General features: G+C 42.5%; 1 protein-coding gene across 12 annotated transcripts in view; it reads left to right on the top strand.

Annotated features, from left to right (window-relative positions):
- Positions 1-27,841, top strand: part of ADD3 (adducin 3) — a 184,665-nt gene that overhangs the window by 80,994 nt on the left and 75,830 nt on the right. For 5 of the 12 annotated variants that reach the window (XM_077823187.1, XM_077823189.1, XM_077823197.1 and 2 more), the window contains one exon: positions 13,871-13,972. The exons of the other annotated variants lie outside the window; for them this stretch is intronic. The gene's annotated coding sequence lies outside the window, so the exon portion shown is untranslated. The remainder of the gene's footprint in view (positions 1-13,870; positions 13,973-27,841) is intronic. 12 annotated transcript variants of the gene reach the window in all.

Genomic DNA, 27,841 nt, shown 5'->3' with positions numbered 1-27,841 from the left:
GCTATATTTTCTATATAAGTGGTTGATGTAGTTACTGGAGGCTGTGTTCAGTTGCTTATGGCAGAAAAATGATTTTAGGAAGTAAAAAGAAGTCTTTTAGACAATCTCTCCAAGATGTAGTCCATCCTATACAAATGTTTGTGACTTACTACTGTAGACCATAATGGTTTGCGTGGGCACAACAGCTCTAATCATAGATATGCAAGACCATAGTGATTACTTTGGAGCAGTTAGTGTGCCATTGTGCTGTCATATATTCACAGAGACTATGTATTATAATGTCCTGTTAGCTGGGTGTCTTTCTCTTATTTAAAATTATATTCTAAAATTCATATGACAAGGTGTATCTGACATTTCAAGTTTATTCTCTTAATCTTTAGGGGATATACTTAGTGTTGACTGTAGTTATTCACTAATTAGCCAGGATGTGGACCATAAACAATCTTGTATTTAATTAAGATGGAATGTCTGTAATTAAAATAGACTAAAAGAAATAGTTGCCTAAAATGAATTGTATTACTCTATATGGGTGTACTTGTCTTCCCCAGCCCACATCCAGGATCAGTTCTTCCATAAGCTCCAAACTGACATGCGTGAAGGCTCCTTCAGTATTGCTACAGCTTTGATGTAGGAGATTTTAGCTAATAATTCACCATATCGCACTTGGTCAGTATTAGTGAAGAGTGTGACATGGTTAGTATGTAGACCCAAATAATTAACCTTTCTCCCAAGTTTAAACTTTCTAGGGGCTTCACCCATGATGACATGTTGCATCTGGAGTATGACTTCTTTGAGCTCTCTGAGTGAGGCTGCCAGATAAATGTTCGACAGCAGTTTAAGACCTATAGTATTCCAAATAAAATGAGTAAAGCACGAGTCTCTCTTCCCACTGTAAAAATTCTCAGAACAAAGATGATCCAAAAGTAAACTGAGCCTAACTTTATCCAATGTGGTCATAGTTTATAGGGTCTTTGTGAGGTGGCTTCCTAATAAATTCAGCTTACTACTTCAAGATTGTGTCTAGGTTAAATAAAACATTTGGGTTAGGATGTTGTAATTTGTTTTTCTCCACTTGAGAGATTATAATTATGGAATGAAAGAAGATAAGATCTGTTTATGTGAAATACAAGACTTCAGCAATGAAGAAAAGAACAGCTGAAGAAAGTAAGAGCTGGCCTTATATCCAGTTCTGTATACTTTTATTTACGCAGTATCTTTCCTCAAAAGATCGATAAGGCTATTTGTTAGGAGTTTTTTTTAAAGTTAGTTATCTTACTAAACAGCTGGAAATTGTATTTCATTAATGAATATGAAGCAGGATATACCAATAGCATACAAAGAAATTATAACAAGGAAAGAGTATATAGAAGAGAAGGACTGTTTTAAGATTTCAGGTTTTTCATTGGCAAAAGACGTTTGACCAAAATCATCCACTAGGCTTCAGTGGAGTTACACTCTGGATCAACTTAGCCCTTTCTCTTACTATATAGAATACAAGATGTACACACATGTAACTAAAGAATTTGCTACTTTTGAAGCAAAGAGATTTGTAGATGGATATTCTAGGTTGGCATACTTTCTAAACAATACAGAATGCCTTGCACATTCAATGAAATGTATGTATTCATAAATATGGGGTCTGATTGAGTATTTTCCATGAATCATGTAGCTAGAACCAAAAAGACCTAGCTATGATTAAGGCTACATTTTAGTCATGAGTATTTTCAGTAGAAGTCAGGGACAGATCACAGGCAGTAAACAAAAATGTATGGCCCGTGACAAGTCCATGACTTGTACTATATACCCCTAACTAAATCTTGTGTGGGGGTGTGGCCCAGAGGTGCCGTGGGTGCTCTGGGGGGGGCCAGTGGTACGCAGCCCGGGATCCCTGCTGGGGGGTTTGGCGGGGCCGGCAGGCTCCCCCCAGAAGGAGGCGTGGCCAGATGGCTCTGCACGCTGACTCTGCCCTGAGCACCAGGTCTGCAGCCCCCATTGGCCAGGAACTGCAGCCAATGGGATCTGCGGGGGCAGTGCCTGCATGCGGAGCCATCAGCTAGGAGCTGAGGGAGAGACGTGTCACCGCTTCCGGGGAGACCCCCCGAGGTAAGCGCTGCCCGGAGCCCCCAACGCCCTCCCACACCCAAACTCCTGCTGCTACTGGGGGAGGTGGGCATGGTGGCCCAAGACTGCCCCAGCAGCAGCTGGTGTGGCTGGGCCAGAGGCTGCCTGAGCTGCTCAGGTGGCCCCCGGGCCAGCCACACCAGCTGCTGCAGAAATCACGAAGGTCCTGGAAAGTCACAGAATCCATGACCTCCGTGACAAACTCACAGCCTTAGCTATGCTATAGTTAAAAGGAGCTGTGCTTAAACATAGTTTCAGTCCATATCTAAACTTAATTGTATTGTGTGTATCAAATTTTAACATATGGACTAGCCAGTAATTTAAACAAGATTCTTTTATTTCTTCATATGCCATGGGAGATATAAGTGGCATTTAAGTGGTGCATAGGCCTTGAATGGGCTCTCTGCATAGGGAAGAATTTCACGCTAAAGAAGGAAGGGGTGGGAAAGCTATAGGTGATAATTAGCGTCCCACCAAATTCACAGTCCATTTTGGTCAATTTCACAGTCAGGATTTTAAAATAATAAATGTTATGATTTCAGCTATTTAAATCAGAAATTTCATGGTGTTGTAATTGTAGGGATCCTGACCCAAAAAGGAGTTGTGGGGCGGGGGGGAGTCGCAAGGTAGTTGTAGAGGGGGTTGCTGTACTGCTACTCTTACTTCTGCGCAGCTGCTGCCGGTGGCACTGCCTTCAGAGCTGGGCAGCTGGAGAGCGGCAGCTGCTGCCCGGGAGCCCAGCTCTGAAGGCCATGCCACCGCCAGCAGCAGCCCAGAAGTAAGGATGGCACGGTATGCTACTGTCACCCTTACTTCTGCACTGCTGCTGGCAGGGTGCTGCCTTCAGAACTGGGTGCCCAGCCAACAGCTGCTGGCCACCCAGCTCTGAAGGCAGTGCAGAAGTGAGTGTGGCAATACCGTGAGTCGTGACACCCCCTAAAATAACCTTGTGACCTCTGCAACTCCCTTTTGGGTCAAGACCCCCAATTTGAGAAATGCTGGTCTCCACTGTAAAATCCCTATAGTATAGGGTAAAAGCGCACAAGAAGACCAGATTTCACGAAAGGAGACCAGATTTCATGGTCCATGATGCGTTTTTTATGGCTGTGAAAAGGGCCCTAGTGGTGGTGATACATGATTACTCTGTAAGACTCATACATCTTGATGGTTCCACTGAATTTTTGCCACTTCTTTACACATTTTAATTCTTGCAATGACATACCGGTACATACTATACCACCATTTTTATTTTTACCATATTATACTGCATGCTATTTTTTTAAAAAAAGAGCATTAATGCAAGACTGAGGTTGAGAAATAAAGAACTCACACCTAAGGAAATGCCATCACCTTGTAAGTAATTACAGGAATTTAAAATTTTGGTTAAGCCTTTTTGGAAATCTGGTATATTGTAACTTTTGATAATGCTTAACCTGGGCACAGCTGGGGAACCATTGAAAGACTTGCCAGAAACAGACAGGCATGGAGGAGCTTTGTTTCTGCCATTACACCTCTGGCGTTTCTACCCTAAACTCCAGAGGCGTAATGGTAACATGATGATGACAATGACTTCAGAGTTCCCTCAGTGTTTGTATAGCTACTTTTTACTTTGCATTTTTATATTTCTGATAAGTCTAGCATTTGTTTGCGTTACAAAACTTCCAGTGCTCAGAACTAGTAACCCAGTTTCTTTCAGACCCAGTTTGTGCTTTAGACTTCATTGTGATCTGTCAAACCAGTCTGAACACAGTTAGTACCAATGTTAAGTTAGGCACATATGGGAAACAAGGTTCTTAAAATTTATTTTTACATACACAAAACTCAAAAATGGCCATGCTTTTTAACCTTTCCAAAAAATTCTCTGGCGGAACTTACACGAAGCATAGAAAAAAATCATCTCCAAAGGAATTTATTTAAGAAGGTTATGAGCAAATTAAAACAGTGGAGGTGGGGCCAGTGGCATGCAATGGATGTTGCTACCCATTAACTGTGGGGCCACTCCTGCTGTAATATAGTGAGATCTTTTGTGATTACAGGAATTGAATAATTTAAAGATAGAGATTAAATGTTGCTCTCATTCACCTACTACTTTTTGACTGATTTTGGTTTTAAGGGGATGACAAGGGAAGGTGATATAAACAATTCATCCTTTTTCTGTGCCACACTCCATCCCCAGTCAGTTATGGAGACTGATTAGATCCCAAGGGAGACTGTAAACAATTGAAAGTTTAAATGACTTTGAAGTTTCCCAGCTAAGGTAACCCTCCACTCTGAGTGTGTGAGACTGTGTCAGTCTTCTGGAAGCATGTCTGAATTGTACAAAAACTTCATATAAAAATGTACTATTTTAATATAAAATAAATTTTATATTAAAGTGAAAGTGTATTTTTTATGTTACATTCTTTATTCTTTATTTCCTCTGGCACAGACACAATGATACAGGCTATATAATTTCTAACAATGGACATCTTTGTCATTTGTATGTGGGTGGACTGATTACCATATAAAGTACTTTCCTCAAGGTGAGCCCTAAGGTCACTTAAAACTACATGTAACCTTATTTTTAGGTTATTCCCTTTCCCACTTCTGCAAAACATATTCTCAGACCCACTGACACACACAGGTAGTTTACCTAACTAACTATGAATCCAGTAAAACATACAAGCTACTACCTATTGACCTTTTTAAAATTAAAGGACACTTCTCTCAAATTGAGAGAGCACATTTTGACAATTACTTCTTACTGCTTGGCATTGCCTCTTGAAATTGTGAAAATGAAATGTTTCCTTACTGCCAACAATTTGTTCTAGGCTGCCTTCTCATGAGTAATTATGCAGTGAGTACCTCTCCTGAACTCTAAGAACCCGTGTGATTAAATAAAAAGGTACACTACATTTAGAGCATAATGAATTTGTTCCAATGGGACAAAGTATTGTTTTCAGTGTATAACATGGCTGTATATGCTAACCAGAGAGAACCTGCATTTTCATGGTAAAAGTACTGGTTCCACATAAACTTACGTACTGTAATGAGATGTCCTGGAATCGACCAGTTTGGCAATGAGCTATAAAATACTAATGTCTTGGCTGAATTTAACATGCCATGTACATGTGGATTCCTGAGAATGTCGCACCTTGTCTTTGCCAGTAAATCACAATAGTGTCCATTCTAGACACTTAATCTGACTTTGCTGGCAATTTTCCATTCTTATCTGGGGGAATAGAAGGAGAGGGATGGGATAACTTTATCTTAATGTAGATATGCAATATGTTGGCAAGCTGTAAAGAGAATCAGATCTGGATTTCATTTCTTCTTCAACTTTGTGTGATCCAGTGCACATTCCTAACATGTTACAAACAGCTTGTGTCTCTGAAAGTGCAATATCAGTTTTCAGTGGCAAAAGTCCCTAAAGGAAACAGTCTGATTCTTCCATGTGCGAACAGCTGGGCGGTTGTGGATGGAATTAATTGCTGATATATACTGACTGTGTGGGTCTTTTTTTCCTTCCCCTTCTCTTGTCATTTCCTTTGCATCTGTGAAAGGCAAGTTTTTTAGACTTTGAAAACAATGTACACTTTTTCAGCAGTAATAATTCAAGATTACTGAAATTATATATTTATTTGGCTAGAAATAGAACATACCCATGTCTCTCCTGAACTCTAAGAACTCATGCTATTAAATAAAAACTGTAATGCAAAAACTCTAGCGAAGATTTTCAAAGGTACCTTGTGACTTTTGGGTGCCCATCTTGAAAAACCTTAAGAGGTTTGACTTGCAGAGGGTGAGCACTCAACACTTTCTTAAAATAAGGCAGCTTTAGGGTGTCTTGAGTTGGGCATAGAAAATTAGTAGTTAGTTTTGAAAATCATGCCCCTATATTTGTAGCCTTGAAGCAGTACAGTAATGGGATGACCCTACTACATTCAGATGATAGTCACACAAGTTTAATTGTGTAAAGTCAGGAATGCTCGGTACTTAGAACAGTCGGGGGATTTTAATATTATCATGGGATTGGAAAGCCCCACATTATCAACAACATTGCATGCCAAACCAAAGGCTTGTCAACCCTCCATCAACAGATCACAAATCAAAAAATGGATTCAAGAGCAGCTTCCAGACTCCGAAGGTGTGAGAATCTGTGACATGCTGATTTAGTGTTAAAATTCAGTGGAAAAATCTATGTATTGTAAAGACAATATTTTGCTAGTTTCCACCCTGTAGCTCTCAAAGACATTTTCCCCGCTGTCTATAAAATGGTTTAAATTAATCTTGCAACAGAGGGATTTTTAGGCTTAGACTACATTACAAAAGGCTTGCCAGTATAGCTTATTTCATTTGGGAAACAAGCAGAAGCTATACTGGCAAAAACATTTTTCATGGTAAATTGCATGTACACTAGAATATCTAGTGTAGATGCAATATGGGGCTGGTATGAAGTGTAATTAAAAAAAAAAAATCACCCCCTCCTCCAACTGACATTTCTGTTCAGAAAATAGTTTCAAGTGTAGACCTGGTCTTAAAATCTGAATAACTTTTAAGCTTTATAAGCATTTCACGTTAGAATATGTCCTCACCTGTTTGTGTTGAGTAGCGCATTGTACCTCAAGTGGTCCCATTGGAGCCAGTGGGACTGCTTGCAGTGTGAGATGCTGCTTATTGTGAGTAGGGGTGACAGAATTTGGACCAGAATGTTTTTAAGATTGTGGAAAACTACAGTAGGATTAAGAATGTCCAGGTTAGTAACAGTAAATACTAGCTTTTTAAAGAAGTTGCAAAAAAGTGAATCTGTGCAAAGTTAAAGTCCTTATGTAAAACAAGCTTATGTACATATACAGAATTATTTTATTTTAAACATGCATATATTTTTGAGCCCGCTGTAGTGGATATCTCATGTTAAGTACTTTTTTGGCAGGTAATAAGAGTTATGGAAACAATTAAAATTCTTACGCAACATTGGATCACTTGTTTATTTGGAAGAGTGGGTGGTGTTTGGGAAATAAAGAACAGTTCTTTGCTTTAAAACAAAAATTGTTTGCTTTGGAATGATATGTATCTGGGGAGTTTTCACCAGAAAGCTTTGCCTTTTTTTTGGTCTTGTTTTATGTGTTCTGTTTTTATAAATTCCTATCAGACAATCCTGAAAATAAAGCATAGTTTGATTTATTATGTATATTTTGTCTAATAAATAGAAATACTGTATGTTGCTTTACTGGTAAGTATTAACATATAAAAGGACTACTGTGTTTATTTTAGTTGCTGGTAACATGTTTGTGTTCCTGTTGACTTGAAATCACTACAGAATTTTGCAGACAAGATGAAATTTTCATTGCAGCAAAGAGCATGTGAAACCTGCAAAGGCTCAGCTTAGAAACGGGCCAGTTTCTGTTCAACCTTCTTGTCAGTCCTTTCCCAGACAGTTTTCTTCTAATGCCCTATCTGCCTAACTTAAAGGTCTAAAAGGTGGGAAAATGCACTTCTCCTAAGAATTGATGGAGGTTACGAGCAAAAGCCCACATTTTTAGGTGCGGAATTTTCCAGTCTCCTGGTATGCTTGCAGCTGGATGTTCCTGTAGATCACATCAATACTTGGTAGCATTATTTGCTTGCCAAGCTTGCAAATGAATTTGCATTCTGTGAGTTTTGTAGTCGTGGGTTCATCTTCTGAAAGTGCTCCACCGTTGCTTTTTTTACATATACAGTACTTTGGATAGTTTGAAAAATCATAAAGGTCATCATTAGGGCAGGGTTTCTTCAGAATTGCCACACTACATGTTATCAGTTTAAATGGCAGCTTTTTTTTTTTTTCTAGAGTAGCAGCCGTGTTAGTCTGTATTCGCAAAAAGAAAAGGAATACTTGTGGCACCGTAGAGAGTAACCAATTTATTTGAGCATAAGCTTTCGTGAGCTACAGCTTCACTTCATGAAGTGAGCTGTAGCTCACGAAAGCTTATGCTCAAATAAATTGGTTAGTCTCTAAGGTGCCACAAGTACTCTTTTCTTTTTGTATTTTTTTTAAGCAATGGGATGTCTGTTGCAATATGCTTCTGTGTAAACAAACACAGGTGGTATAGATTTGTTAATTCTATGGCAACTGTAAACCACACAAATGATTAATACTGTACTTGGGAGGAGTCTGTGGCTTTGTATCTCAGTAAACTCCTTAGTTTCTCCATGCAAGAAAGTGGCTCTGAAAGAGAGAACAGTTTTCAGTTAGTAGGGGTGAAGCTCTTGTTGTTTTGGGGGGGGATTAAAAGAACATTGTAAACATTTTACTGGCTGCTAACTATCATAAAATGATGGTATATTTTTAATCAACCACTTGATTACAATTTAATTACTTGATTCAATATAGAAATTTTGTACATACTTCAGATTGCTCTGTTTGTAATTTTACCAGCATTAGCAGACTGACAGCTCCATGATCTCGCAATACTTTTGAAGCTTGAGACATTGTGGCATGAACTTTGTGTAAGAGTGGGTTCATTCAATAAAAAATAAAAGGAGCATTTAAAGAGCCTTTTATTCCTGCCATAAAGATGCTTTTGTGCTGTTGCTGCTGTGTATTTCACAGAGCAGTTGGGGAGGGATGCAGCAGAAAGTTGTTTGAAGCATATTTTGATTCTCTTCTATTTCAGACATTTTTGTTTTCATCCTTGATGTAGTTAGGTGAATGGTGAGTTGAATTTTTGTGTCTGAATTATTGGTTTCCCTATGCAGTCAGTGTTCAGTTAATCTATGTTTACCTCTTCTAAGATTTTTTTCTCTATTGTTACTGTTGGGGGGGGGGGCGTTGGGAACATGGCGCCTGCTTGTGCTTCCATTTCAATCAATGGAAAGCTTTTACTTCAGTAGGAGCTAGATGGGACTCTTGTTTTGCAGTACATTACGATGTGCATTTCCACACTATATGTTCAGAAAAGGATTCAGTAGTGATATGATACAGTGAGTTATTGAAGCTACCTTTTAAGATTTACAGTTGAACGATTATAAATCAAACAAAAAGGATGTGTTTGAAACTGAGTAAAACCAGTATATATCATGAACTAAATCCAAATTACATAATACATGGCACTATAAATAGGGACTTATCAGAGGGGTGTGTTCTGATTTAAAAGTAAAAGAGAAAGTTGTATGCAAGGAGGGTTTTTTAATAGCCTTGAGCGTTGTACGTAATGCCATGCGTTTATATTTCCTTAGCTCTTGTCATGAGCAGATTCTAAAAACAAAACTTTTTTTAACGTCTTTTAAACTAAATTTTCTTGTAAAACTGCATTTAAAATTACATATTTCTCTTCGCAAAAATATATTCTATTTAAAAAGTTTTTCCTACAGGTAAATCTTGTTTCACCATCTGGAAATAGGTTTCACTTTTTATATTGCGTTTTTTAAACTTAATTTATTCCATTAACTTCTATGAAGTCGGGCATATAAAGCTGAGCCCGGGAGCTTGATGCTCTGTTTTGGCATAGTTGTTTAACATTGTTTCCACAGTCTGGCACTCTAATCCATTTCCTTGCCTCATTGAGCACTGAAAGTGACATAAATTGACATAACTAGACTTTGCTGATTGGTGCTGAGGAAGCAGCCTGAGAGGTGAACTTTACCCTACCATCCTGCCAATACATTTACGTGGTTACAGAAGCAGGAATTTACATGTCATGATGTTTGTTGTGGAGTGAATCAATTTTTTTAAAATGTACAGTGTGTGTGTATATTTGTAATTGTTACGTGTAGGATTGCCTGAAAGACCAGAGTTTCACCATTTGGTTTGTTTAGCCATAATTTCATTACAAAACAAAAGCTGCATGGGAGTGTCTTTGCTACCCAAAGGTCTGAGGTTCTAAACTGCAGTGTAGGTAGAGGACATTGACTGGGAATCTTCTATGAAAGAATTTTCTGTTATAGTTTACCTTTACTCCTGGGGAAATTCTGCCACAAAAAATTAAATTCTGCACATGATAATTTAAAATGTTGCATATTTTGTTTTGTCAAAAAACACAATATAATTGTGTGCGGTTGGGGCTCCTGCTGTCTACCCTGACAGAAAAAACAGAAAAATTAAGAATTTTGGTGGAAATAATAAATTCTTGTCGGGGGGGAAGGACTCTGCAGGGAGTATTCATTCTGTGCAAATTCTGTGCTGTGCAGTGGTGCAGAATTCCAGCAAGAGTATTATTTTGCAGAAAGTTTGCTTTCTTTAGAAGTCCATGCTACATCTCAGGCATGGTGCAATTTAGTTATGCAGTCTCCTGGAGTTTATTTTGCCATTGATTGCATTTACTTCTTTCTCATTAAAACTAATGAATCGTGTGCATATGAATGGGAGGACAAACCCTTAAAAATGTTGCTGGTAAATTTGATGGAGACAGAGCACATTTTCATTATTACTGTATTGTGGCAGACAGTCCAATGTCTTGTTAGCAGGATGTTAATTATCTTTGATGGTCTTGTTAATTGGAAGAGAGTGTATGATGAAAATTTGTAACAAGCAACTTTTTTGATCTTATCATAGTTACTATACTGTTGGATTAACTTGTCTGTTTAGGTATTTATTCCATGGCCTGCATCATGTCTGAGCACTTATCTACAACATGTGTTACTTAAGCAATGTTACCTACTAAAAAGGCACACAATGAATGAATAAATAAATGCTATTTAATACCAATAATTTCACTGTAAATTTGATACCATGTATATTGTGACATTCTAGAAAGGATTCTAGACTATCGTATAGAAATAATTTTAGGTTGAGAATGATTGTCACTAAATTCTAGAAATAGTCAGGTCTGATCTTAATCCTGAGATGTAACATACAGAGTATAACTATAATTGGGGATGCACTTTGATATATTAATTAGTGCTGTCAAGCAGTTAAAATGTTATCGTGATTAATCGCACTGTTAATAATAGAATAGCATTTAAGTACGTATTTTTAGATGTTTTCTACATTTTCAAATATATTGATTTCAGTCTCAACACAAAACAAAGAGTACAGTGCTCACTTTATATTCATTACAAATATTTGTGCTGTAAAAAACAAAAGAAATAGTATTTTTCAATTCACCTCATACAGGTACTGTAATGCAGTCTTTCTCATGAAAGTTGAACTTACAAACGTAGAATTATGTACAAAAAATAACTGCATTAAAAAATAAAACAATGTAAACTTTTAGAGCCTAAAAGTCCTCTCAGTCCTATTTCTTGTTCAGCCAGTCACTCAGACTGACAGGTTCGTTCGTTTGCAGGAGATATAATTCTGCTCGCTTCTTGTTTACAATGTCACCTGAAAGTGAGAACAGGCGTTCCCATGGCATTGTTGTAGCCGGCATGGCAAGATATTTATGTGCCCAATGCACTAAAAATTTATATGTCCTTTCACACTTCAGCCACCATTCCAGGGGACATGCGTCCATGCTGTCGTCGGGTTTTGCTCAATAACGATCCAAAGCAGTACAGATTAACATATGTTCAGTTTCATCATCTGAGTCAGTTGCCACCAGCAGGTTGATTTTTTTTTTTTCTTGGTGGTTTGGGTTCTGTAGTTTCCATATTGGAGTATTGCTTTTCTAAGACTTCCGAAATCATGTTCCACACCTCATCCCTCTCAGATTTTGGAAGGCACTTCAGATTCTTAAACCTTGGGTCAAGTGCTGTAGGTATCTTTAGAAATTTCACATTGGTATCTTCTTTGCATTTTATCAGATTTGCAGTGAAAGTGTTCTTAAAATGAACAACATGTGCCCGGTCATTATCTGAGTCTGCTATAGTATGAAATATATGGCGGAATGCGGATAAAACACAGAGCAGGAGACATATAATTCTCCCTCAAGAAGTTCGGTCAAAATTTAATTAACACATTTTTTTAACGAGCGTCATCGGCATGGAAGCATGTCCTCTAGAATGGTGGCTGAAGCGTGAAAGATGCTAAACATTTGTATGCAATCTGACTCGTAAATATTTGGAATGCCCAGTTCAAAAGTGCCATGTGAACGCCCATTTTCACTTTCAGGTGACATTGTAAATAAGAAGCTGGCAGCATTATCGCCTGTAAAATGTAAACAGACTTGATTGTCTTAGTGATTGGCTGAACAAGAAGTAGGACAGAGTGAACTTTGTTTCGTTTTTGAGTGCAATTATGAGTAAAATTTTTTTTAAAATCTACATTTGTAAGTTATGCTTTCATGATAAAGAGATTGCATTATGGTATTTGTATGAGGTGAATTGAAAAATACTATTATCATTTTTACAGTGTAAATATTTGTAATAAAAATATAAAGTGAGCACTGTACACTTTGTATTCTGTGTTGTAATTGAAATCAATATATTTGAAAATGTAGAAAAACATCAAAAATATTTAATACATTTCAAATGGTATTCTATTGTTTAACTCAAAAAAATTAATCGTGATTAAAAAAAAAATAACCGCGATTAATCGCAGTTATAATTGCACTGTTAATGGTGTGGGTTAACTGCAATTAATTGACAGCCCTAATATTAACTTTTTTCAGGATTGGTAACATAACTGTAGTTGAACGGTAAGTCATGCAGAATACAATGCAATTTGCATCTTGAGCTGCAATATCCACAGACTACATAGTTTGTTTAATTAATAAACGAAAACCATGATTCCTTTGTCATTCTGCAATCACAGAAGAGGGCTGCCACTCCTTCTGTGAAGCAGAGATCTTGGCTGGAGTCACACACAGTGGGAATTCACTTCCTGTCAGGAAATGCTTTTTTTTTTCCCCCCCAATGTTTTATCTTGCTGAGGCAACCAAGAGTGAACAATAGGCTATTAAAGTATTAGAACAACAAGTGTCATAACTAACCCAATATGTACTTTGTTCTGAGTATTATCCCAAAAGAAAGCATTGGCTAGTCTTCAGGATTAATTCAGAAATCAGTAGAAATAGTGTGTAAAGGCCTTAACCATTGTTTTTCAAATATTAAATAAAAACTTAGTTTTGTATTGAACTTTGAGAGCTTCCTGTCATAGTTTCCTGTAGTAAAAACGATAAAAATAAACTTAGTAATTCAAGAATATTGGCAAAGAAAAGTTTTTTTTTCCTTTTTGAAAATCTAAATTCATTATTTTTTAAAATAAAACACAACAACTATTTTATGGAATTCTCATTGCATTTTAAAGAATGACTCTGACTACATAAATGGTGTCATGAGATTTCATTTTTAGTGTATGTATCAATGTATAATTGAGCAGATCTGATACAGAAATCAGAATATCTTCTAATTACCAGCCCCTCAAATTCTACCTGGGATCAGAAAGTCAAGCTGAATTATTTCTATCTCATGGCCCATTACCAGTGATGAAGAGTCTACAAGGCTAATTACTCTTTCACCTTTTTTACCCTGCAGTCACATAATGTTTAATGACTTTGCACAGACACAAATGAGTGGAATTTAGTAAACAACGCTGCTGATGCACCAAAAGGAAAATAATTCAGTTTGCTCTGCCCATGCAGCCTCACAAGGAGTGAAATGTAGTGAAAGGACATTTTAGTCAATACAACAGAGTGACAGGGACTCCACATTATACCCATGTGAAGTGGATCTCTTGAATAAAAAGGTGTCATTTTTATATAGATGCTTTCTTCAGGGTAGAACTGCTCTTTAAAGAAAGCCAAAGTTGAAGCTTGTTTCACATTACAATCTCAGTTTGCACATAGACACATACCCTTAACTAACAAACAAAACCAATCCTCCTGAAATTTCATACCACATCTCCTTCCAGGGTAGAATTTTTCTGCCTGCATTGTGGTGGATTGAACAGATCTAATCCATGAGTAATGTCCAGACCAGTGGATGCCTTCCATTATGAGAAATAAAAATTAAGGTAAGGAGACTAGTTTTCTGTCTTGCATTGTATTTGTTTGGCATACACATCATAAAAACAAATTTTCTGTTTAATTTTTTTTGAAAATATTTAATATTGTGGGATTGCTAGAGTATTTTGCTAGAGTATTGCTCTCCACACAGTAATACTAAGTTGCTTATTTAGGCCCTCATCCGAAGTCCATTGAAGTAAGTGGGAGGTGTTTCACTGACTTCTATGGGCACTGGATCAGGCTGTTAGAGATCAGTTCTGAAATGCTGGAACTTTCCCGATTGACTTCATGGGGAGCAAAATCAGGCTCTTGATGCAGGAAAAAGCATTTAAAAGTCACTGTGTACATACTCTCCAATTCCGTATGGGCATATAAAACAAATCTATAGCAGTAGCTGTACCATGAGATATACAGTGTGTCATGCCTCTGCTGTATTGGGCATAGTGAAGGTCATTATAATTTCATTAGGTGATTGACGCTGGTTGTTGGCCTTTTCCACAAAGGAATTTCTGTTCAAAATATAATGTAACAAGAACATTCATATGTTAGTAGCAGGTTCCCATGGAAACTTTGTAAACTGATGTTCACAGGCAGAAGCAAAGGTCTTACTATTTTGGGAGCCCTACTATATTTTCTGTACATATTTCATAGTAATTTTCTGTTGTGCTATTCTGGTTCTACATAATCCTAAAACTTTTTAATGATTTTCTTTAGCGAAAGGGCACTAACATGCTTTTTGGATGCATGGATGATGGATTTATTGTCATTATTGCAAAATAAGGACTAACTTTCAGTACATAAAGTATCATAGAATCTCAAGTTTTGAACTGGTTACCTTCATATTTAGAAGCTATAATTTAGCAAGATATGGCCAGAAACCTTTGAAATATTTTTAGCTCAGCAAGTATCTGACCTTGTTTGAGTACAAGTCCCTATATACATTCCACACATGTATATGTATGTGCTCCATACACCTGAGACTGAAGATTTGTAGCAAGTAGTATCTGTTCGCCCGTGCATAAGTAGTTGCTCTCCTCATGCTTCAAAACAAGAGCATAAAGGGTGGCACGGACTGATTCCTCTCTGATTCCTTCTTACCACCGCATGGCCTGAGTTGGAATTTGCTGCTCCCACTATGATCGTCCTCTACTTGTATACTTGTAAATACATGCTAAAAACTACTTATACTTAATATAACTTAGTCTTCTTGCCTCAGGAAGTTTCTCCCCATGAAGGAGGACTGTGCCAATATTCCAGGGGTTTAAGAACTATCTCCTGCCCCTGTTCTTTCTGTGTCAGTAACTAACCCCAGTGCTGCCTTTATTGCCTTGGGGAGGTTCATATTGCCACCAAGTGTAGCATTTGCTGTTCCTCTGTAACATACCAGGTGTAATGCAGCAGGAGAGTGATAGATGAGAGGTATATAAGCCCTAGAATGATTAGAGCCTTATTCCCTTCAGGGTGATTAGAGCACCTGAAGCCAATTAAGGCCCTGCCCCAGACCTAATAAAAATCCCCTGTTTCAGTCAGACGGGGAGGGGAAGGAGAGTTGACTAGAGTTGGAGGAGTACTGTTAACTAGAGTACCAGGGGAAGGGAAACCTTTCCCAAGCAGGAAGAGGGTAAGCGGTCCACAAAGTTGAAGAGCAGGGGGTGGACCTGGGGCCCTTCCCCACTTCTCTCCCTCCCCCACTGGGCATGAGCAGAGCCCACAATGCCCAAGAATAGGGGCAAGGGGTTTCACCCTGACCCACCACACTAAGGACAAGCGTGGGATCCACCATAGTAGCATTGGCCATTTGCCACACAGTGTACAATCCAGACTAAAGACCAGCTGTGTCACCTCTGCCCTACAACCTTGGGTTCTTTATAATGCCTTGCTGAAGGAGCTCCCTACCTGTGCTGCTCACAAACATCCTTCCAGCATGCAAGCCATATCCTGAGTATTTGAGTGTAACTGCAGCCTGCCAGCCATACTTGGTTACACTCTGGCTCTCACCAGCCTTGGTTGAACCCCTAACACACTCACATTTCTGGGGCGGAAATGTAAGACTGGATGTCCTGTGCCACCCAGCCTTCTCCTGGACAATAGAAGCTATATTAGGTCCATTTATTTCTTTAATAGAAATAATATGCACACAACTTGTCACCCCAAATGGAGTTTCCCAGACACTTCAATTTAAACACACTAGAGTAAATAAAACAAGTTTACTGACTACAAAGAGAGAACATTTAAGTGAATAGAAGTAATGAGACGTAAAAGTCAGAAATGGTTACAAGAAAAATAAGGATAAAACATTATTGGTGCTTAACTTAAACTGTATTAAATTCAAAGCAGTTCTCTTACCAGGTGCTTTCAGCAGCCTTACTGACCAAACTTCTTAGCTCAGAACCCCTCTGCCAGTCCAACAGCTGCTTCCTTTTACCATTCAGGTGTAATGAAATCAATGAGCAGAGAGAGGGGTGTGTTGGGAGTGTTTGTCCCCTTTTTTTTATAGTTTGTTCCCCTCTTGAAAAATGTTTCCAACTAAGTAACAGGAGACACAAGGTCTATGTGGAACAGGGATGGGCAAATTTTTTGGCCCAAGGGCCACATCTGGGTATGGAAATTGTATGGTGAGTCATGAATGCTCATGAAATTGAGATTGGGGTGTGGGAGGGGATGAGGGCTCTGGCTGGGAGTGTGGGTTCTGGGGTGGGGAGAAATGAGGATTTCAGGATACGGGAGGGGGCCCTGGGCTGGGATGGGGAGGATGAAGTGGGTGGGTGGGGGAGTGGGTGTTGAGGGTTCTAGCTGGGGGTGTGGGCTGGGGGTGGGGAGTTTGAGGTGTAGGAGGGTGCTCTGGGCTGGGGCAGGGAGTTGGGGCATGGAGGGGTGGGAGGGCTGCAGCAGGGGTTCAGGCTCTGGGGTGGGGCTGGGGATGAGGTGTTTATCTCACTTCCCTGCCACATGCCCCTTTCCCAGCTCCTTCTCAGGGACGACTCTCACGAGGAGATCCTTCATCAGGAGGTGAACTCTCTCCTCCAAAAGGGGGCCATAGAGCAGGTGCCATCCCAACATCAAGTGAAGTGCTTCTAGTTCTCATGTTTCATAATTTCTAAGAAAAATGTAGGATGGAGACCAGTTCTTAAGCTATGCCAACTAAAAGTTTTTATTTGCAAATCAAAATTTTACATGGTTACACTGGCATCAATAATTGCCTCCTTGGAAGAGAACACATGGTTCATGCCCTCAACACGAAAGATGCTCACTTCTGTGGGACTGGTGAATATCCACATTGAAGACTTCTGAAATTCATGGTAGAACAAGAGCACTACCAATTCAGGGTACTTCAATTCAAGCTGGTGACTACCAATTCAGGGTACTTCCCTGAGTCACCAGCCTGAATTGTCTTCACAAAAAGTAGTGGCCCAGATGAAATGCAGTGGTCATACAATCTTCCCATATCATGACAACTGACTAATCATAAGCAGCTCAAACCAGGAGGTCCAGTTGGCAACCCTATGCTTACTCCACTTCTGACATTGCTGAGAGTCTGTAAACAAAGAAAAGTCCCATGAGGACTATAGATTTCATAGGAGTGACCCTAAACCATCCTCCTGAAAAGCTTACCTCCCTATAGACAGATTTTAGGCTACGAACAGCCTGTTAAACCAAGTCACCCTCAGACCTGAAACCACTATCAGAGTCTGCTTTTCCATAATAGACCACTTGGCTGCGTATACATATGTAACGTCATTTGCCAGACTACACATTTGTTGACTGCGGGACTGGCTTCAATCTGTTTACTTTACCGCATAAGGACAACATGAATACTAAGGTAGCAATCTCAACCAAAAGTCAAAGCTCTCTCATATGGTGGACAAAACCAGACCAGGTGTGAGTGGGAGTCCTCTTTCTTCCATCCACCCCGATGTAACCACAATGATGGATGCATCCCTCCTGGTATGGGGTGGGGGTGTGTCTCGTATGGACAGTCGCACTACACAAGCTCCATGGTTTCCAAGAGAGGCCAGAATGCATATCAGTCTGCTGGAGATGGTGGCAGTTATCCTAGCTTACAACACATTCCTACAAGAACATAAGAACGGCTATACTGGGTCAAACCAAAGGTCCATCTAGCTCAGTATTCTGTCTTCCAACAGTGGCCAATGCCAGGTGCCCCAGAGGGAATGAACAGAACAAGTAATCATCAAGTGATTCATCCCTTGTCGCCCATTCCCGTCTTCTGGCAAACAGAGGCTGGGGGAACATAAGAATTCCTCCTCCTCATACAGTCCTGCCACATCCAAATAATGTCGGACAACTTGATAACTGTCTTTTTTAATATAAAATAAAGAGTGGAGCAAGATCTCTTCCTCTGTGTATAGAGGCAGTGGACTTGTGGAACTGGTGCATGAAGAACCACATCATACTTTCTGTGATGTAGGTACCAGGTGTGCAGAATACTCTGGTGGACAATCTCAGCAGGCACTTTGCTGTAGACTGAGTGGGAAGTACACAATTTTATCTTGACCAAAATCTTCACTGAGTGGGGAACACCATGTTGGTACTTGTTAGTCTCCCAAACAAACAAGAAATTAAATCTTTACTACTCTGGATCAGGATTAAGCCAAGACTGCAAGGGTGATGCTTTTCTTTTCTCCTGGATGGACCATCCAAAGTATGTCTTTCCTCCCATCCCCTGCTACCTTGGGTTCTCCACAAAATTCTCCACAACAGGGCCAGTGGTGTTCTCATTGCACCCAATTAGCCCAGACAGTTTTGGTTTCCAGACCTTCTGCAAATGTCACCCTGTCTTCTCATCTATATTTGACTTTTTCTGGATCTGTTAACTCAGGGCAAGGGCAGGATCAGACATTCCAACCCAGACTATCTTCATTTCATAATTTGGTGTTTGGATGGGAATCAAAACTGGAATGTTCATGTTCAGAGGCTGTCTGAACTATCCTAAATCACAGAAGAAAAATCTCCACTAGAAAATGCTATTTATGTAAATAGAGGTGTTTCTTTACTTGGTCACAATGGAATCCATTATTAGAATCAGCAGGTGTCCCTGTCACTTTAGACTATCTCCTGTCCCTCAAAATGTCAGAGCTTTCTCTTAGCTCATTAAAAGTCCACTTGGCAACATTCAGTGCCTTTCATCCTTTGGTGGAAAGCCACTCTATCTTTACTCACCCTACTACTATTCAGTTCTTGGAAGGCCTCGACCTTCTTGAAAGGACCTTCCTGGCAGTTATGAAACACATCACAATGGGACCTCAACTTGGTACTATCAGCTCTAACCAGACCACCTTTTGAACCAATGGCCACATGTTCCACATCTCCATGAAGGCTGCCTTCTTAGTTACCATCACATCGGCCAGACAGAGGGGTAAACTGGAAGTACTCATAGCAGTCCCACTGTTCTCGTATTTCTCCCTTCGTCTCCACCCAAAATTCACCCCTAAGGTCATTTCAGAATATCACATGAACCAGCCTGTTCACTTACTGGTATTCTTCCCAAAAAGTCATTCTTCTTCGAGTGGTTGCTCACGTCAGTTCCATTCTAGGTGCGTGCGTGCCCACGTGCGCGGTTATCAGAGATTTTTGTCTTGGCAGTATCGATAGGGTCGGCAGTGGCGCCCCCTTGAGTGTCGCAGTCATGCGTCAGTATATCAGGCGCCGCTGGCTCTACGTCCTCTCTGTTCGTTCTTACCGCCCATGGTGATTAGTCGGAGTGCCTTTCCTTGCATAGCAAGGGCTAGTAGTTTTTTGTCTTTACTGACTTCATGCCTTAGGGCCTTGTAAATAGTTTTTTATAGCTGTAGTAATTAGTGCTAAGTAGTTGTTGTTTGTTGTTTTGTTGTTAAGTGTAGTTAGTAGTTTAGAGTCCCAGCGGAGACTTCCCTCCAGGTGGGGCATGCCCTGCTCTCCCGGGTTTAAGCCCTGCGTGGACTGAAACAGGGCTATGCCTGTAAGTGATTCCCCCCTCCCCCCCCCATAGCAGCTGCCTCAAGTGCTTGGGGGAATCACCTGTGAGAGATAAGTGCCATATTTGTAAAAACTTTCGGCCCTGCACGCAGAAAGAGGATATTCATTTACTGGCTCTCTTGGGGTCCGCCCTTGGTCTGGCTTCAGTGCCATCCCCCCAGGACTCACAACTGCTTCTGTGCACAGTGCGCCCCCGGCACTGGGCTCCTTCTGGCACCATTCCCAGTTGCCGGTGCCCCAAAAGAAGGTGAGGAAACACAGCTCCCCGGCACCAGGCAAGAAGGGCCATGGGTCATCAGGCAAGGGTCCCACTTCGGGCCACCCGGCCACTCTGGATCCACGGGTTTGTGCCTTCCTGGTTGGGGCCAATAGCCCCTTAAAAGGTCCACCACCAACTCCCAGGAGTGGCATGGGACCAAAATCCCTGACTGCACCAATGCCTTCACAAGCTCTCCCAGTGCTGAGAGAACAAAGGCCTCCGCCCACACTGCTGGTGCAGCACATGCCACAGGAATCGGCAAAGGCTTCCCACGAGGGCAAGCCAGCCTCTAAGACCCCTTGGGGCAGTAGAGTGCTGCTGATCCCCCAAGACAAAGTAGTGCTCTCCACCTCCATGCCGCAGATCGCCTGAGTCATAGCCTAGATCCTCTGGGGCTTGCCCTCGGTCACCAGCACCGTGATCGTGGTCCCTGCCATCCCAACGCGGATTGCCTAGAGGGAGATGCTGATCTCTGTACTACTGGAACCGTTCACCCTCCCAACGGTAGTCCTCTTGGCGCAGGTCTGGGTTGCCTACCCTGTGGGAGTGCTCTCCGTCATATCTCTGGTCCCCCTGGCACCAGTCCCCTCAATACCAGCACCAATCCCCTAGCTCTGGGCACTGGTCAGCAGACAGGCTCAGGCATCTGCGGCCTCACCATGGTCAATGGGAGGGGATTCCTCCAGTGCAGAAGGGCAGGTCAGCCCTTCGCCGAGACTCCACCAGCGTGAATGAGTACCTGAGTCCGCGTCAACATCAGCACCGCCTTTGCAGCACGGCCAGTGGCCAGTGCAGTGTCCTTATTGGAGCATATGGGGAATGCCAGTTGTCAAGGTTCCCCCCCCCCACTCTGAACACAGACAGAAATAGTTATTCTATTCAGCACAATTCTTTTCTCAGCCATTTAAAGAAATCATAATCTAACGCATGCCTAGCTAGATTACTTACTAAAAGTTCTAAGACTCCATTCCTGGTCTATCCCCGGCCAAGACCCAGCATACAGACAGACACAGACCCTTTGTTTCTCTCCCTCCTCCCAGCTTTTGAAAGTATCTTGTCTCCTCATTGGTCATTTTGATCAGGTGCCAGCGAGGTTACCTTTAGCTTCTTAACCCTTTACAGGTGAGAGGAGCTTTCCCCTGGCCAGGAGGGATTTCAAAGGGGTTTACCCTTCCCTTTATATTTATGACACGCCCCCCAAATCTCAGCTAGGGTGAAACACTGGCTGGGATTTCTTCCTGGAGCTCTAGGAAAAACAGAGTTAATAAGACATATGCATCTCTAAATATACTACCAAGTACATAAAGACTAACAATATTTTCCCCATCTCAAGGACGATTTTAACCAGTTGACTCTGGGAAACTTTCACGGGAGAGTGCATCAGCCACTTTGTTAGAAGCTCCTGAGATGTGTTGGATGTCGAAATCAAAATCTTGGAGAGCTAAACTCCACCGAAGAAGTTTTTTGTTAGTTTCCTTGACGGTGTGAAGCCACTTTAGTGCAGCATGGTCGGTTTGCAGGTGGAAACGCCGTCCCCAAACATATGGGCGTAGCTTTTCCAGAGCGTAGACAATGGCATAACATTCTTTTTCAGTGACTGACCAGTTGCTTTCCCTCTCAGACAGTTTTTTGCTGAGAAACACTACAGGGTGGAATTCTTGATCAGGTCCTTTCTGCATTAAAACTGCTCCCACACCACGCTCAGATGCATCTGTGGTTACTAGGAACGGTTTGTCAAAGTCTGGGGCCCTTAGTACAGGGTCAGACATGAGTGTCGCTTTAAGCTTGTTAAAGGCCTTCTGACACTTTCCGGTCCACTGAACAGCATTTGGCTGTTTCTTTTTGGTTAGGTCTGTCAGTGGGGCAGCGATTTGGCTGTAGTGCGGTACAAATCGTCTGTAATAACCGGCCAAGCCTAAGAAGGATTGAACCTGTTTCTTTGACTTTGGGACAGGCCACTTTTGGATAGCATCCACTTTGGCCTGTAGGGGGCTGATAGTTCCTTGACCCACCTGGTGTCCGAGGTAAGTCACTCTGTTTTGGCCTATTTGACACTTCTTAGCCTTAACAGTTAGTCCTGCCTCCCTTATGCGCTCAAGGACTTTTTGTAGATGTTCCAGGTGGTCTGCCCAGGAATCCGAAAATATGGCCAAGTCGTCAAGGTAGGCGACTGCATATTCTCCTAATCCCGCTAGGAGACCATCTACAAGTCTTTGGAAAGTGGCGGGTGCATTTCGCAGCCCGAAAGGGAGTACATTAAATTCATACAGCCCGAGATGTGTGATGAAGGCTGACCTTTCCTTGGCAGATTCATCTAGCGGTACCTGCCAGTACCCCTTGGTTAAGTCCAAGGTAGAGATGAACTGGGCCCGTCCCAGTTTCTCTAATAGTTCATCTGTGCGTGGCATTGGATAGTTGTCTGGGCGAGTTACAGCATTTAGCTTACGGTAGTCCACGCAAAAACGTATTTCCCCATCTGGTTTGGGAACTAGAACCACTGGAGATGCCCATGCACTTTCAGAGGGGCGGATTACACCCATCTGTAACATATCCTGGATCTCCCGTTCTATAGCAGTTTTAGCTTGAGGAGACACCCGGTAAGGTTGGACCCTAATTGGGTGAGCATTACCTGTGTCAATGGAGTGGTATGCCCGTTCAGTCAGTCCTGGGGTGGCTGAGAACGTTGGCGCGTTGCTAGTGCACAGCTCCTGGATCTGCTGTCGCTGCATACGCCCAAGGGTCATGGAGAGGTTCACCTCTTCCACACCACCAGCACATTTCTCTTCGTAGTAGACACCTTCAGGCCACTCAGCGTCGTCTCCTCCCTGGGCTGTAAACTGACAAACCTTTAATTCTCTGGAATAAAAGGGCTTTAGAGAATTAATATGGTACACCTTAGGCTTTCGGTTGGAGGTGGGGAATGCTATGAGATAATTAACAGCTCCCAGGCGCTCCTGGACCGTGAATGGCCCTTCCCATGATGCTTCCATTTTATGGGCCTGGAGCGCCTTTAAGACCATGACCTGGTCTCCTACTTTGAAGGAACGCTCTCTGGCATGTTTATCATACCAGGCTTTTTGCTCTTTTTGAGCATCCTGTAAGTTTTCTCTAGCAAGGGCTAAAGAGGTTCGGAGGGTGTTTTGTAGGTTGGTTACAAAGTCCAGAATGTTAGTTCCTGGAGAAGGTGTAAATCCCTCCCATTGCTGCTTCACCAACTGCAATGGCCCCTTAACCTCACGGCCATATACAAGTTCAAATGGGGAAAACCCTAAACTGGGATGTGGTACAGCTCTGTAGGCAAAGAGCAACTGCTGCAACACTAGGTCCCAATCATTGGAGTGCTCATTTACGAATTTACGTATCATGGCCCCCAAAGTTCCATTGAACTTCTCCACCATGCCATTTGTTTGATGGTGGTAAGGAGTGGCAACCAAGTGATTTACCCCATGAGCTTCCCAAAGGTTTTTCATAGTTCCTGCCAGGAAATTAGTCCCTGCATCTGTGAGGATGTCGGAGGGCCAACCTACCCTGGCAAAAATGTCTGCTAGTGCCTGGCACACACTTTTAGCCCTGTTGTTGCTTAGAGCTACTGCTTCCGGCCATCGGGTGGCAAAATCCATGAAAGTCAGTATGTACTGCTTTCCTCTGGGTGTCTTTTTCGGAAAAGGACCCAGAATATCCACAGCTACTCGCTGAAATGGAACTTCAATGATGGGGAGTGGTTGTAGAGGGGCTTTGACCTGGTCTTGGGGTTTTCCCACTCTTTGGCACACCTCACAAGACTGGACATAGGTAGAAACATCCTTGCCCATTCCCTCCCAGTGGAATGACCCCCCCAAACGGTCTTTGGTCCTGTTCACCCCAGCATGGCCACTAGGGTGATCGTGGGCTAAGCTCAAGAGCTTGGCCCGGTATTTAGTTGGAACTACCAACTGTCTCTGAGGATGCCAGTCTTCCTGGTGTCCACCAGAAAGAGTTTCCTTGTATAAAAGTCCTCTTTCTACAACAAACCTGGATCGATTAGAAGAGCTGAGAGGCGGTGGGTTGCTCCGTGCCGCCGTCCAAGCTCTCTGGAGGCTTTCATCTGCTTCCTGTTCGGTCTGGAACTGTTCCCTTGATGCTGGAGACATCAGTTCCTCATGGGATTGTGGACCTAGGCTTGGTCCCTCTGGAAGCGATATAGGGGATGGAGCTGTTTCTGTTGACTGTGAACCGCTCTCCGCTGGTGCACTATGTTGGGATTCAGGCTCCGGCTGAGCCTCTTGTGTAGGGTTATCGGCTGCTGCCAGTTCAGGTTCAGTGGGGCCCTCTGGTGTTGAGGTTGCAAGTACTGGATTCAGTGCTGACACGGGGTCTGGTGTTGGTTGTTCGGCTGGTTCCGGTTCTGGGACTGGTTCCGTCTGGGTCTCTGGGACTGGATCCACTACTGCTGTTGCAGACATTGGCCTGGGGTCCCGGTCCATCACCTCTGACTGGGTCCTGAGAGAAGTTTCCGGAACAGAGCTAGGCCTCACGGCTTGTTTAGCCTGGCTGCGGGTGACCGTTCCCACCCTCTTGGCCTGCTTCACATGATTGGCCAAGTCTTCCCCCAACAGCATGGGGATGGGATAATCATCATAGACTGCAAAAGTCCATGTTCCTGACCAGCCCTTGTACTGGACAGGCAACTTGGCTGTAGGCAAATTGAAAGAGTTGGACTTGAAGGGTTGAATCGTCACTTGGATCTCTGGGTTGATTAAATTGGGGTCCACTAAGGAAGCATGGATAGCTGACACTTGTGCTCCGGTGTCCCTCCACGCGGTGACCTTCTTCCCGCCCACACTCACAGTTTCCCTCCACTCCAAGGGTATCTGGGAGGTATCTGGGCCTGTGGACCTCTGGTGTGATTCCGGTGCAATGAACTGTAATCTGTTGGGGTTCTTGGGGCAGTTGGCCTTTACATGCCCCAGCTCGTTACATTTAAAACATCGTCCAGCTGACTGGTCGCTGGGGCGAGGAGGGTTGCTGGAGAACGGGGTGGTGGGACGATAAGGGGTCTGGAGGGTTCTTTGGGAGGTAGGTGGGGCCTTGGGCGGCCCCCGGTAATAGGGTGTGGTCTGGGGTGGTCCCTTCTGGTCTCCGCTCCAACTGCGACCAGTTTTCTTCTTCTCTGCCACCTCCACCCATCTGGCTCCAATCTCTCCTGCCTCGATCACAGTTTTGGGTTTCCCATCTAGGATGTATCTTTCTATTTCCTCAGGAACACCCTCTAAGAATTGTTCCATTTGCATTAGGAAGGGCAAATTTACTGGAGATTCAACACTTGCTCCTGATATCCCGGCATCCCAATGCTTCACAGTGTGGTAGGCATGTCGGGTAAATGACATGTCTGGTTTCCACCTTAGGGCTCTGAACCTCCGACGAGACTGCTCGGGTGTTATCCCCATTCTGACTCTCGCCTTGGATTTAAACAGTTCATACTTGTTCATGTGTTCTTTAGGCATTTCAGCTGCCACCTCAGCTAAGGGTCCACTGAGCTGCTGCCTCAGCTCTACCATGTATTGGTCAGTAGAGATGTTGTACCCAAGGCAGGCCCTTTCGAAGTTTTCTAAGAAGGCCTCAGTATCATCACCTGCCTTGTAGGTGGGGAACTTTCTGGGATGGGAAGTGGTACCTGGAGAAGGATTGCTAGGGTTTGTTGGTATATTCTGCTGGGCCTTTATCCTCTCCACCTCCTCCACATGCTTCCTCTCTTTTTCCTTCTCCTCCTCCACATGCTTCCTTGCCTCCATTTCCCTCTTGTGGGCAGCCTCCTGTACCTCCTTCTCCAGCCGCATGAGTTCTATCTGTCTTTCATGTTCCCTTTGTTTTTCCTCAGCCTGAAATTTGGCTAATTCCAGCTGTAGTCGAGCTGAGGATTTGGTCATTCTAACCTCTCTGTTTTTAACTAACTTTACACCCGAGGTTTAGAAATAAACAAACAAAACTTGGCTGTAAAATTTTGCTGTGCTGGAATAGAATATCTATTCTCTGATAGTGATTGTCAGCCTACAGAAAAAGACAATTCCCTTGTCTCTGCTCTGGGCCCAAATTAAAGCAAAAAACCTCCAACTACTTGGAAACCTGCTTACCCAACCTAAAGAAAAAGCAAATGGGTAGAACACACACCCCCTATTTACTTTTAGGAAGAAAAGAAAAAAAACCTCTGGGTTGGAAGACTGTGAATTTCCCTGCAGGAGTTAAGTACCCTGCCTCCAGGCAAAGAAAACCTGCAATTCACAAAGATAATCCCCTTTTGTCTCTGCTTGGCCACAGTTTCAGCTTTCAGTTTCAGCTGCTTTCCAAAGGAAAAAAAAAATTCCTTTTTAAAATCTGTATTTCTAGTTCAAAAAATCTCAACTGGATCTCAAAATGATTTCAGGTTAATCCCACCACTATGCCACCATGTCAAGGTTCTCCCCCCCCCCCACTCTGAACTCTAGGGTACAGATGTGGGGACCTGCATGAAAAACCTCCTAAGCTTATCTTTACCAGCTTAGGTCAAAAACTTCCCCAAGGTACAAAATATTCCCCCCGTTGTCCTTGGACTGGCCGCTACCACCACCAAACTAATACTGGTTACTGGGGAAGAGCTGTTTGGACGCGTCCTTCCCCCCAAAATACTTCCCAAAACCTTGCACCCCACTTCCTGGACAAGGTTTGGTAAAAAGCCTCACCAATTTGCCTAGGTGACTACAGACCCAGACCCTTGGATCTTAAGAACAATGAACAATCCTCCCAACACTTGCACCCCCCCTTTCCTGGGAAATGTTGGATAAAAAGCCTCACCAATTTGCATAGGTGACCACAGACCCAAACCCTTGGATCTGAGAACAATGAAAAAACATTCAGTTTCTTACAAGAAGACTTTTAATAAAAAATAGAAGTAAATAGAAATAAAGAAATCCCCCCGTAAAATCAGGATGGTAGATACCTTACAGGGTAATTAGATTCAAAAACATAGAGAACCCCTCTAGGCAAAACCTTAAGTTACAAAAAAGATACACAGACAGAAATAGTTATTCTATTCAGCACAATTCTTTTCTCAGCCATTTAAAGAAATCATAATCTAACGCATACCTAGCTAGATTACTTACTAAAAGTTCTAAGACTCCATTCCTGGTCTATCCCCGGCCAAGACCCAGCATACAGACAGACACAGACCCTTTGTTTCTCTCCCTCCTCCCAGCTTTTGAAAGTATCTTGTTTCCTCATTGGTCATTTTGATCAGGTGCCAGCGAGGCTACCTTTAGCTTCTTAACCCTTTACAGGTGAGAGGGGATTTCAAAGGGGTTTACCCTTCCCTTTATATTTATGACACCAGTCATGGCAATGCTCCCTTCACACCACTTATTGGACTCCGCCTCATAGCAACAGCTGGCGACACCGGTGACACTGGGCTTGGTGTATGAAGCAGGCAGAAGAGACTGTACCCACCCCTAAGCCTCCCTCCCCCAGGGTGGAAGATGCCCCAGGGCCTCCCCCAATGGTACAGTCATCATCTTCGTCCCCAGACGAGGTGATTGCAGGACCCTCAAGGGCCAGCCCGCCGGATGATTTTAAAGAACACCAGGCCCTGCTTTGACGGGTGGCCAGGGAAGTTGGAGTTGGAGGAAATGGCTGA

The sequence above is a fragment of the Eretmochelys imbricata genome, chromosome 7 (genome assembly GCF_965152235.1).
Source record: "Eretmochelys imbricata isolate rEreImb1 chromosome 7, rEreImb1.hap1, whole genome shotgun sequence".
NCBI lineage: Eukaryota > Metazoa > Chordata > Testudines > Cheloniidae > Eretmochelys > Eretmochelys imbricata.
This window is presented reverse-complemented; position numbering and strand designations above follow the sequence as displayed.